At 36.0% G+C, this 14,126-nt stretch overlaps 1 long non-coding RNA gene across 2 annotated transcripts in view; it reads left to right on the top strand.

Moving 5' to 3' along the window:
• Nucleotides 1-14,126, top strand: part of LOC144197282 (uncharacterized) — a 49,558-nt gene extending 35,432 nt beyond the window's left edge. The window contains exons 4-6 of one of the 2 annotated variants that reach the window (XR_013326509.1): nucleotides 4,197-4,232; nucleotides 5,150-7,036; nucleotides 12,850-14,126. This is a non-coding gene — a long non-coding RNA (uncharacterized LOC144197282). Of the gene's footprint in view, nucleotides 1-4,196; nucleotides 7,037-12,849 lie in introns of both variants that reach the window. The other variant, XR_013326508.1, reaches the window with a different exon arrangement.

Raw genomic sequence — 14,126 nt, 5'->3', positions numbered from 1 at the left:
AAAATTAGGTGGTTCAAAAAATCTGTGTTTTGATGATGGGTGCACAAGCCTTCGGGTGGCAGCTAAGGACTATGATGATGAGTCTATTTATGTCAAAAGGTACTCCAACTTCTATTCTACATCCCATCTAATCCTTACGATTAGAGTTATTATTGCTTGCATTATCTTAACAATAAATAAGATCTTTTTTTATTGATTAAAAAAGTTTACAAAGCTGCAGAATAAGCTCACAAAAATCTACTTTTCATCCTGCATTCTGCTTGAACTGACAGTGTTTTCCGAAGAAACAACCATCTGGCTCCCCAAAAGCCTTCAAACAAATCATTTGATGTCCCACTTTGTTTTTTTTTTCTTTTTGTTCTTTTGAGACTGTGAAGCTGTAACTTAGCAAACCAAACTTCTCAGATCTTCTCACTTCTACAGTGTCGCTTAATATTGTCCCCTGTGACTCTGACCATATCCGGAGAACCTTTTCTCACATTATCAGCATGCCTGAATGGTCTGCAACATGTCAAAAAGGCCTATCCGTCTCCTCGCCCACTCATTTGACAGCCTTGACAGTGTTTCTCCCTTCCTGCTCAAGAATGTGATCGATACCTTTTTAGTTCCTCTTTCTACTGTCTGCAGGTGAATCATTGGTAAATGAAAAATCCTTCACAAAACTAGGAGTCGTCTACTCTTTCTATAAAAGGATTAAAATGAACATTTCAACACATGTAGCAGCAATAATTTAGGTAGAAAAGATTCGAGGTTTGCATCATGCTCTTGAGAATCTCAATATTTTGAGTATTAGTAAAAAAATATAAGAGCTTTGATTCTGGTAGAGAAAAATGAAATTTACACTCTCACACTATAGGTTGACACCTTTTCCATGAAGGTGTAACCAAAAGGAAACAATGAATGAGAATTGGATCCATGTTTGGAAGAGGCTTCTAAAGAAAGCCAGCTCAGCCTTGAAAGCTATGCTATCATATTGTTGTGCTTTCCAAGTACAATAGTGAGACAGCTATCCTGAGAACAAACATTGAGTGCATGGGTTTCGTGCTAGATTCTTCTTGAGATGCAGTGATAACTATCTTTAGAAAAGTCAGACAGGCAGTCGCCGAATATACCTGTGCCACCTTGTGTATGGCATCTTATATAATAGTGCACATGTTCAAATTGCTAAAAATAACTTAAAGCAAGAATTATTTAGTTTGAATGCATTTCATGAAACAGAAAGCGTATATTTATTGGATGACGATTGAACACAGAACTTGCAGCGTTCAAAGATGAAAAATAAAATATCAAGGTATCATGTTAATTTTTTTGGTAATGTATATATAAGCAAAAGATTGACATGTGGTTGTAATTTAAATAAGATTAAAAATGATTTGAAATATTGCAGTATAGCTTCCTGTTTTTCTGCCGATCTACTTCATTATACAGAAAGAAAATACAGACTTTTCCAAAACGATGAATAATGCATAGGCATATTTCTCTCGGGTGGTAGCCAGTTTGTTTTTCTGCTTTAAGTCTAACAGACCAATCTGTATCACAGCAGTTTCACCTTTCATCTTGATTGAATGATACTTGTTTGTTTTTGTCCAGACACGTTACACAAGTTCATTCCCTCTTATCTCATTTACCTGTTCTAACCCTAAGCCTAAATTCTAACTATAACCCTACATTCTAACCCTAACCCTTAATTATAACCCTAATCATAAATCCTAACCATAACCCTACATTCTAACCCTAACCCTACATCCTTACCCTAAGCCTAAATTCTAACCCTAACTCAACCCTAAACTATGTATTTCATTTGAAACGTTAATCAAAACTCTAGAACAGAATAAGCTTGATATGGCTTTGACTCACTACCATATAGGGAGGCTATGATTTCAACATTGTCCGGTCTTATCGCTCACTGAGGGACACTCCCCAGGCCTTCTGATTGTGACTATGAGGGTGATACATCAAGGAGGCAGGGAGGGAAGGGAGGAATAATGATGGGAGGTTAAAGTCTGGAGCAGAACTGGAGCTATCTGTCCAGTCCAGGCCCTCAACCTCAATGTTTGACTTGGCCTGCTGAGGAGAACATCACTATTTTCAAGACCTTTGCAACATGATATACAGCAGAGCATTGTCACTATCATTCATGCTTTTTATATCAAAGTGTCAAATGATGAGTTGGAAAATATGTTGTTTTGCAGCAAAATTTCCAATGGAATTAAATTAATACTATACTGTAAGGCAGTGGGTGTGATGTGCAAGGATCTTTGACTTTTTTTTAAATTTAAGAAGCTTCCCCTGAGAACGATTTGTGACTCATTAACTTGTTTCTTAGTTGCGACTTGTGAGTCTCATTTAATTTGCAAACCCTTCCCAGGACATAGCATATCGGTCTAATTAAGACCATTTTAAGTACGATGAATAACTTTTGATTCCGAGCTGATTATCCTTGTCAAATCTTCAGCTGCATGTTGTAAATGAACCAAAGTGTGTTTGAGGAGCAGCGCCAAACTAAATCAAAGAAGAATTCAGGTAGCAGATGGGAACGGTTGTCTATTTCACCTCAAAGTCCCACGATCATGAATTTTGCCGCACAAATTCAATGATAACCCTAACCTGGAATTTCTTTTGCATTTTTTTGGTTTATTTTAGAAAAGTTTGTGACTCAGCTAAGTCCGATCTATCCAATTTTGTAAATTAGCCCCTTATGTGACTGTAAAATTTCTGTGAAAATTTGAATGGCCTCTTTTTTCAAGATGTTAAATTGCCTATCAGCACAGGCAGCATGACGCCTTAAGAGTAGTTTTTACTGCCAGCTGGTGAGGGGCTCCTTCTTTTTTCCCCCCCAATGTTAACTTCATGTCTCTCCAAATATATATTCCCATGTCCCCCCTTATAAAATGAACGATTTGTTCAGCACATATTGCAACGATTCAAATGCATTTTGTGCTGGGAAATTGACCTAGCAGAGAACTCAAGCCTTTTAGTCAACAGTGAAAATCCCTGCGGTATGTAAACTGCTCTTACTCCGATCGCCATCTGTTGGCGCTCTCTTTTCACTTTAAAGTACAATACTAATGTGGGCTTTACGTTATTAGTAGTGACATTCACAAGCTTTGCAGAAAATCTGATATGATGACCCTTAGAGAATATTAATGTTTAAATTTGTACATCACTTCCCATAAAGCCATTGTTAAGAACAGAGCAAATCTTTGGGATTCCCCTTGAGCGTTGTGCTTGTTTTGTTTGATTATAGTCATTCTGACATATTACCATTGAGACACTTACTTTGATACACAAAGTATATTCGTTATACCTAAGACCCATAAAATAATAGGGTCAAGTACGTAATTAGTTGCTAAATCCCAAGGCTGTCTAAGGAAATACATTCAAATGCTTTGACATGTCATTTTCTTGTTTTATCTGGCATTAACTTTGGAACGAACAAGCAAAGTTAATACAGATTTTTTTCCCTATGTATTCACTGTTTGTGGACTCGTGTATTCAAGGCGAAAAACTACTAATTGCTTTCACTTTCAAGATCAATTATGCATATTAAACCGTTTTCTAACTCTAAAAGCAGCCTCTGTGCATGCCACTTATTTAAAAAAAAGAAACTGATATAGTACGCCTTTCTCATTATATGATCCAGCTTTGTTGAGAATTAAACACACAAGACATTAAATCAAAGGATATTATTATCATATCTTTAAATAAATATTCAAATAAGTAAAACAGATTAGTTCATTAGGAAATAATCTGAAAAGAAATGGGGAGGGGGGTATTATCTTTCGAAAATCAATGCAGGCACGGAAAAAAACGTACAAACTATACACAGGAAGGTCATACTGGAGAATCATCATTTGAGTCAATTTCTGATAAATAGCCTGTTCAGTAAACTATTACTCATGCATAAGGATACAATTATATAATTTTTTCCTATTTTCTTCATTAAATACATCAAAAGAAATGTGTATATATAATTCATATTTTGGTAAATAGATTTGAGATAAAAATTTCAAGTTCGGAGAGCTCAGGTTAGTCACAAATGTTCCCTTGTTTGCAACACTATCTCTTGTATGCCTAAAAATGTTTTGCATCTTCAAAGCTGGGCTTATCACAGCATAAATGTTACAGCTCATACATTCCATCTCCCCCGTTCTCAGATCATTATCAAACAATGACTGACTCTTTTTTCTTTCCAGCATTTATCACTATTTCCCCGAATCCAATTTTCTAAGGTATGTGCATTTTTTTTCTTGTTTATTACAGTGCCAGTAAAAAAGAACACGTAGGGATTTAGAATAAAAAAATTAGGGCTTGTCTGAAGATTGAATGAATTGAGGATGGGAAAATGTACAAGACAAGGTTTGGGCAATAGTATACACTATTTCTCCATTTATTTCCACTGTGTGAGCAGCTAAGCAAACACAAACATAAGGCAAAGCTCTTTGTGGTGACATTGCTTCTGACAGTTTCCTTCAACATAAGTGACACACTGGCACAGGACAGTAAAACAGAGGACTAGAGCTAATAAGTTACAAGTGCAGGCACTCAGGTGATTAGGGGTCGACAAGGTTGATACAGGGAAACTGAGGAAACCGCTTATGGTCACAAGGGTAGCGGGAGGTGCTGGAGCCTTAAGTACCCCTGGCGGTACAAAAAAATCTTGTAAAAATTACTGAGTACCAAAAAAATAATTCTAAATAATATTTCTAATGAGGTACTCAATCTCAAAAGACTCACGAAAACTTCTAGTTGTCAATCTTAAAAAAAACAACTTGTATACAAATAGTTTGCTTGATTGAGTTCCTTGCAACCAATCAAATGTGTAGTCAAGCAACCATGTATTGTAAAGTTTCTGAAAATGTTTCTTTGGATATGATGATTCATAAATGTATAATTTAACCTTAACCGTCCCTACAAACTGGAGACCCATCCAAATTTCGAAAACTAGGCAGCATAAACATTTGTCACTTTGGTGACACAATGGATTACTTGGAGTGAATGTGCATCTGATGCATCTACTGATTCCCTTTATCTTTTGTGGCATTTTGCTTACTGATCTATATTCTTGATCTGACGATTTACTAAAGTGCACTTGATCCTGAATTGAGAAGCCCTGCAAATGTCATTTAGTTCATGACACTTTTACTAGGATTCCCCCAGTTCACGAGAGGCACTGGTATCAGTCTAGTGCTCATTGTTCCCATCAAGAGGAAAAGTGACAACAACCGAACAGGTAAAAATGAGAGGAGTCAGAATGAGACAGTGAGTATTATACGTCTTTCCTTGTACTGCCTTGAGCGATACATCTCTCTTGAGAGGTTCCCACTGACAACTTGACATCGAAAGAGGCTGAACATGGAGGGAGAGTGAGAAAGGTAATCACCTGCTACAGGCACGAGAGGTATGGAGATGAGCATAGACTTCTCCCATGTCACTCACGCAGTCGCCTTCACTTGAAATGAAATGACTAACATCAGCTGCATACAGAGCGCCCCTTGTAGGATAATCCAACTTTATTTAAGCATTCTGATAATAATCGTTTTGCCCTGCCATTTTGTGATATCAAAAGCACAGTCACCATTAACACATCATTAAATCTTGAGAAGCACTTGAATTAATAATATACCAATCAAACCATGCACCAAACTGTTGTTTCTGTTTCAATTTTTGTGTTTTTTTTCTTTGACAGAGTAAACAAAGAAACGTGCAAAAAGACTTCCAGATCTTTTGAAATGAGCCAGTGATAAAGATTAAGCCTGAGAAATATATTGGGGCTAGTTGGTCCCTTACGGTGTGCCAATGTCTGCTATGCTTTTTTAGCCCCCTTGGTTGTGCCTCTCCCCTTGACACTGATCCAGCTAGAATTTTACAATCTGCTACTATAATGTGCCAGGCTTTGTCCGTAGCATATTTGCACAGCTTCTATCTAGCCACGAGGATTCTACAGTGCTTGTATTTAGGGTCTGGTCATGATGCCATGATTACTGGCTCTGTATTGCCTGTAAAACCAGTGTGGTCCAGCCACTGGTGGGATTTCTTGATGTCAGCCAGTTCTTCAACTTGCCAGTGGTAAATTCCATGCCTTCACTCGTGTCATGGCTTGTCCCTATATGCTGTCTGCTCTCCTTTTCCTTTTCTGGACTCTCATGGGAGCTCTGTTGCCTGGGAAATTCACTAGCATGTTATCTTTTGTGGCCATTTTCTTGACGTGTTTGAGTGTTTTCAATGTTCCATCTTGGGCTGTGGTATCGAACCTCACTAGTCCTCAGCCTGGCTTTTTCTGTTTAGTCTTTCTTCTCATGAAAATGGACTATGACTGGCTGAGTGATTTTTCCAAAGGGTGAGTAAAGGGTATGATCCTGTGATTCTGAGTGAATGATGTGACAAAAGCACCCAGAGTCCTAGACTAACTGACAGACTGTTCCTGTCAATCAGGTTGTTGAATGGTTATGTAGTTCAAAGACCTGTCACAGTAGTCGAATGAACAATACTGGAGTTCCCATTCTTATGTACTTATATATATGGCAATCCGTTGAACACATAATTATAGGATTAGTAAATTCATATTAGTGATTTGTAATAGAATTCAAATATATAAACAAGATTAATTAAAAAATGTTATATAACCTTATTCAAACATGGTTATATTTTCCAACAAGCCAAGTGCTTAAGGATGATCAGCTCTACCAATGAGATATCTCTTATATTCAATGAGTTGGGAACCTAATAGACAACTGTGTTGTAATCCAAACACATCATCCAAATGGTGAAAGGAGAATGTGCTTCCATTTTCCAATCACCAAAGTAAAAAAAATGGTCCAGCATTTTAACAAAAAAAGTATGAAGACATATATGTTGACCCAAAATCTGACTAAATTAATGAATTGATGTACTAACTAACACAACCGTTTATGTGCAAGCACATACTTTGCAGACACATTACTGCGGGATCCCAAAATCCTGCCAGATGAGGAGAATGAGGAGGATTGGAGAGGATTAAGAGCTGTGGAGAGGGAAGTTAGCAACAAACTGGCAAGTAAGTATTTGACAGCCCTCTGAGCATTCACAAATTCCAAGAGAGAGAGAAAGAAAGAGGGATTGTTTGAGGGAGAGGGGCAGTGACAGAGTGAGAGAGAGAGAGAGAGAGAGAGAGAGAGAGAGAGAGAGAGGAGAGAGAGAGAGAGAGAGAGAGAGAGAGAGAGAGAGAGAGAGAGAGAGAGAGAGAGAGAGAGAGAGAGAGAGAGAGAGAGAGAGAGAGAGAGAGAGAGAGAGAGAGAGAGAGAGAGAGAGAGAGAGAGAGAGAGAGAGAATGCTTGAGGTGCACTCCATAAAATACACTTCTGCTAATCTGCTTCAGTTTTCTCCATTGCATTCATTTATCCAGCTTCAAGGAAAGTGGCAGCTAAATGTCACCCATACACTGCCTCTTGTCAAAAAAAATGCCTGTTCGGCATTGAAAGCATTAATTAATAGATGTTTTTAAAATTATCTAAATATGTGGCATATGTATACAGTAAATGTTTATTTTCATTTGGCTTGAGCCCCTCAAAAAAGAATAATCCCAATTTGGATAGGCTACACTTCTTGATATTTTTCTTTCTGAATAATAAAGGACTGCATGTAAAAAGAGTTGATGAATATGATGTTCTCAGAAAAAAAAATACAGTAGTTGTAGCTACAGTTTATTTGGATTTGACCAAAAGAAAAATCAAAAACTGACTTATACACAAATTTGGTGGCCTGCTTTTTTCTTTTTTTTTATCACCCTCTACAAACCACACAAATGTATGCACGCACACACGGGTACACTAATGCCTACAGTTATCTATGTTGTTCATCATAAGTGTCAGTAACAGCAATTTGCAATTCAATCCTATACCATTTTTGAGTGCCGTTTTAGCAAGTGAGATTTATCATATCCTGGTGCTGTTGCACAATACATTTAGGAGGATTACTATATGCTTTAAAGCAATAGCTTTGGCAATGGTAAAATCCTGTAATCAGAAATTGCAAATGTTTGCTTAATATTTTGGATATGTTTTTTAACAAATCCCAACCTCCAACTCAAATCCTTCAGATATTTTCACATTCTGCTTGAGGGGCTGCAGGTAAGACTACATTATGTTATCACAAGTCAACTTCCAAGTTAAGGTGTAGCCATCTGCCCTAGGTAAGTAGAGTCAAATCATCCAAAATATGTTTCCCCATTCCTCAGTTTGCTGAACAATCTGACTATTTAAAGACATGTTATTTAAGCTAAGTCAATATTGAGATACTTTGCTGATTTTGTCCCCCATTTTACTGTGAATTCAGCTACACAAATGCTTCACCCAATAATACAATCATTAATAATGTTTTCACAAAAACAATTGTAGAATTTATTAACGTGAAGGGTGAAATAATATTCATTATCTCATCAAGGCTCCCTAGATTCTGAAAAGTACACACCCTTGAAGTAGAGAGCGATTTGAATTGGTGTTTCAGAGGCAATTGCTTATTTATAGATTGCTCCAAAATGGACTGATATATTAAAGCTGGCCCTTTCATTTATCAGAGCAAAATATACATCTAAAGAACTTGTTTGCAAAAAATAAACTGAATTGAGGCTATCGGCCCTTAAGGGGGTAAGTTTCCGATCTGTTTTGGTGGGAAAAAAAAGAAAAAAATTCACAAATGGCCTCAAACGTTCCTGATACAAGTGGGTCAAATTTGTTAAAAGGAGGACCTGGCAGCTGCTCAGGGTTCTTTCTGAAACGGCTTTCTGTCTGAATTGACACATTCTATTGTCCTCATAGGTCTCATATTTCCCCGCAGCAGGAAAAACCTGGTGTTAGCTCTGGGTCAGGCCTTTGAGCAGATTCCTTGTCTGTGTCATACCTTTGCTTGTTCACGCCTGCCTATTTTTGACAGGCTTTCTTGTGCTCATTCCACTCAAAATGTTTTGACTGACTTGGCCTTTGTCTGTATTTGCCATCATCTTATTTTTCCTCTCTTGCTCACATCTGTCTTGTTATTGTCATCATGTTTTTTGTCCAAACATCTAGAAGATATTCAATTTGTTCACACCTCTTAATTCTTTTTATCTTTTAAGAATTCATTTAACAGTCCCTAGAAAACAAGTAATCTGAGCCTGTGTGAGAAATACTCCATTTGTCCATTGATTGTTTTCCTATCAATCAACACAGGCATTTGGCAGAGTTAATTCAGAGACAGGCTCCTTTCAAGTTGAGAAGAGAAAAATTCAACAAAGCCATGGTGTGATTTTGTTGTCTTCAGTCCCTTTTCCTTTACTTGTTTGTATTTTTTTTAGCAACTGTATTCTAAAAGGCCAACCGCATACATTTTCTTGGCCAATGTTAAGAGTATAACATCTAAATTTGCATCGACTAAATGTTAGAACATTGAAAGGAAGACACAAATTTTAGTACACAGCTCCTACGATGTTTGCAAGCCAATTGTTTATCTGATACACATACAAATAATGGATAATACATTCATTTATTCATTCATCTTCCGTACCGTGCATCCTAATAAGGGTTGGCGAAGCCTATCCCAGCTGACTTTGAGCGAAAGGCACTCTACACCCTAGAGTGGTCGCTAGTCAGCCATAGAGCACACAGAGACAAAATCATACCGCCACAAACGGGAATCAAGACCGTACCTGCCCACACCGAAGTGAACCACTACAACATTTGGGGGTAATTCGAGTCAAAATAAATTATCACTTCAAATTTCTTTATCACATCTCAAAGGGCTTTTGCCACCTTGCCTCTGATCCAGATTTCTTCTCAACTTGTTACACAACAGTGTGTGTAAGATACCTATATCCATCGCTCAGCTACCCAAATTAAAAATGCCTTCCAATTAAGCAAGGAGCTGTGCATGTCCACACAGGCTGCAACAATTCACAATCTAATTATTTAAATCTCCACTGAGATGACTAGCTAGGATATGATGTTAATACAAAGCCAGTGTTCTTTCTGGCTTTCAAAAGACTTGAGTAGCTTCTCATCAAATACTAAATGTTCCAATATGCATACTTGATATCCCAGTAGACGGAATTAATCTTTTCTTGTAAACTCGTCAGGAAAAAAAAAATCAAGAACAAAATTATGTTCACAAGTGCATGATGTTTTTTAAAGGAATTGTATTTGACCTAGTCATGAAGGTTTCTTCTATTCAAGTTTGCGTTTAGGCTACATTCCCTGTTTGCCCTCGTGAAAGTCATCTTCACAATTTAAGCAGGAAATGTATGCAACACAGGAAATCCAGAGCGCATGTGATTTATCAAAAACGGATGAAACAGAATGTACATAGAGGCAACAAAAACCGGAGGGGAAGATGTCTTGGTCTGTGATGAAGATCAAAGTCTGATACCCAGAGAGTAAGGAAAGCAAAAGGAGTAGAAAATGCACTGACAGTGTTTCTGTACGGGTGTTTTTGTGTGTGGATGTTCGGGGGGGCTGAATTCACAGAGGTGACTAGAGTGTGAATAGAAAGGGTGGTGATCAAAAGCAAGATGAGGCAATGGTGAAGGTGAACAGGGAGAAACGAGGAAGTGTGTGAGCTATGAGACCTGTGTGTACATACTAATTTTGATCCGGTGTAAGACCTATGGGAAAGGTTTGTTTTCATGTGCGTTTATCCTCTGCTAGTTGTACTGTAATAAGTGCCCCCTATGTATTGATAACTTTATGTATATATATATATATATATATATATATATATATATATATATATATATATATATATATATATATATATATATATATATATATATATATATATATATATATATATATATATATATATATATATATATATATATATATATATATATATATATATATATATATATATATATATATATTTACAAATGAAGATTATTATGTTTCTTATCCCAGTAGACGGAATTAATCTTTTCTTGTAAACTCGTCAGGAAAAAAAATCAAGAACAAAATTATGTTCACAAGTGCATGATGTTTTTTAAAGGAATTGTATTTGACCTAGACATGAAGGTTTCTTCTATTTAAGTTTGTGTTTAGGCTACATTCCCTGTTTGCCCTCGTGAAAGTCATCTTCACAATTTAAGCAGGAAATGTATGCAACACAGGAAATCCAGAGCGCATGTGATTTATCAAAAATATATATATATATATATATATATATATATATATATATATATATATATATATATATATATATATATATATATATATATATATATATATATATATATATATATATATATATATATATATATATATATATATATATATATATATATATATATATATATATATATATATATATATATATATATATATATATATATATATATATATATATATATATATATATATATATATATATATATATATATATATATAATACATGTCATCATATCAACAAATGTTGCTTCTTCCTGTGCGACCTAATTTAGAGAGTTTCCCCCGACTAATGAGCAAACACACGTAGAGGCCAAAACAAGGGAACAGCAGGAAGGTTTAAATACACACGATTCCCATACCGCGGCAGAGGAAGTGATTTGCATAATGCTTCAGTGATTACCCGTCTCCCTGCCCGCCTCTATGTTGACATACTAGTCTTTTGGGTAAAGTGGGGAGGAAGGAATAAAAGAAAGAAAAGGGGGGCAGGGTTTTGATTTCATGTGTTACATGTGATGGCTTATGAGATAACAATCTGTCCATTTGGCATCAGTGGCCTTGGGATGCAAAGATCAGGGATTTCCTATTCCACTTGTCAGCCTCCTGTATTACCATACTGTTATTATTCAAGGATTTGTCACAAGGACAGATCATTCTCTGCTTTTTTTGTACACATTGAAATTAGTCACCTGACTAGAACAGTATAAGAGTATCCAGGTGTGCTTTTCATGCAACCTGCAAAATTCAAAGTCCAAAACTTTAAAAAGACCTATTATAGTTTCCATAGTTTTGATTTTTCCTGTCTGGTTTTACTGTAAAGGTATACATTTCAAAATGTATACCTTTACTTTTACAAAATGATTTTATCGGCCAATTTATCTGGCTTTTTAAATCCCAATGATTGTCTTTCTGTCGTTTTTAACTTTAAATGGCCTTCTGATCATTTCATTTCACTTTGAATTATAAAATGCTTACTTGAAATTACATGCCAGCTGACTATTACTCATATTATTATTGCAATGTTTTTATATCATGTTGATGTGACTTTTATGGATTGGTGAACACAATTATTATGAAAATAAACAAAACTGTTAATATTTCTGTTACTCTTAACTTGTTTTACTTACAACTATTTGGTTCAGCCACCTCATTTACTGTTTCTTATTTTTGATGTTTTTGTTTTGTTATACTGAATACTATAGCACTAAAATTTGATTATTATGAGAGTGGGAAACTCCCATTAAGTGCACATGGGTGGCTATGAGGAAGCAAATGGGTAATTAACATTCATTATTTCATAAGCACTGTTTTCACTTCTAGGTCAACATTGCAGCACGCCTAGATGATGTTATAAATATGCAAAATTGGTTTATTTATAGAAGCTATTACTCAGACAAAGGAGATTTTCAATAAAACCTTAAAAAAGTGACTTGACAACAACATGCAAATGGTATATGGCGGGTGCCCATACTTTTGCATGCCATTCTATGTTCTCAGCAGTATACAAAATTTTGGGTTGCAAATATGTCTGTGCCTTTTCATCCCGTAAAATGCAAAGTCAACATAATGCTGGTATGAAAGCCTAAATGTCATATGGGCCACTAGATATATGGCTAAATGAAAATACATTTCATTTTAATTCCAGTCCGACCTGACATACTTCATACTTGTGTGTTGACAGTAAGTTCATACTAACCATGATGACGTCAGTGGCAAGTAAACACTTTGTCAAGTTTGAAAGCAAGCAAACAGCGCAGCACATCAATCATAACCAGCAGCGCTCAGAGGGTGGAACCTTGGCCTGGAGATTAGACGGCTTCGGAATTGCTGAGATTCTCTTTAGACTCCATATGAATGATGCACGACTTAGTGGTTCAGTGGCGGCTGTCTGCAACTGAGGCAAATGAGTATTGACCAAGGGCACTACAATTGCACTGACCTCTGTTAGCTCTCCCAGAGTGTGCCTCTCAGGAGTGATTAAATGGCCTGGTACATAAAGAACTTCCATCTTGTTTGTTCCCCTGCGCAAAAGTCATTGTTTAAAGTTCAACGCTATTGAGGTTAGCCTCATTTATGGGGATGGTAAGAAACATAATAATCTTCATTTGTAAAATTGGTAATTGTTTTAAGAGAAGCAACCCAACTTTTTTGGTCAAAAGGGACATACATGCATCCATGTACTATCACTTTTACTCTGTCAATGATGGAACTGTTTATGGGAGAGAAGATAAATGAGTTAATAAGTAAAAAAAAATACATTATCCTGCTTCAGGCTTTAAGAGTAATATAGATTTTTTTTCTGCCCAAGCTTGAGAGAAACAATGGCTGAAAAAGATTCAAAGAGTTTACGGGTTCTTTAGATGTCCCCCAGAAATGGAGGAGGGCAGCCAGTAAGTGTCTGGGCAATTTTATGACCCTCTGGAGCAGTTTCCTCTCAGCAGCAGTGCAACTGAAAAAGATCGTGTAGTTTAGCACTGATTCCAAGAAGCAGCAGTAGAATGAATAGAATTAATAAGAACCTTCACTTTCAGACATACATGAAATTCAATAGTTTGGAAAAATACATAAATAGGTGTTTATTATTATTTTTATTATTATAATTATAATTATTGGTATCATTATTATTATTGGAATTATTATTATGGGTATTATTGTTATAATTATTGTGATGACTTTTATTATTATTATAATAATAATAATTATTATTGCTATTATAATAATTATTATTATTATTACAGCCCCAATATTCAAGGGAGTGGAAATAAGCACGTGTGCCCCAGCAGAGTAACAGATTGAAGGCTGCACACAGATGCACTTGACTGGTTGATTTACAGCCTGCAATCCAATACAAGTTGAGCTTACTTTGCACTTCAAAGTGTGTCTTTAAGAATCGTTCCTGATGTTGTCTGGCAAAGTCTAATCTTTTTGTATTTGTCCCTCAAAACTTAATTCATGAAG

The sequence above is a fragment of the Stigmatopora nigra genome, chromosome 5 (assembly GCF_051989575.1).
Source record: "Stigmatopora nigra isolate UIUO_SnigA chromosome 5, RoL_Snig_1.1, whole genome shotgun sequence".
NCBI lineage: Eukaryota > Metazoa > Chordata > Actinopteri > Syngnathiformes > Syngnathidae > Stigmatopora > Stigmatopora nigra.
Note: the sequence above shows the minus strand (reverse complement) of the source record. Positions and strands in the feature narration are given on the sequence as shown.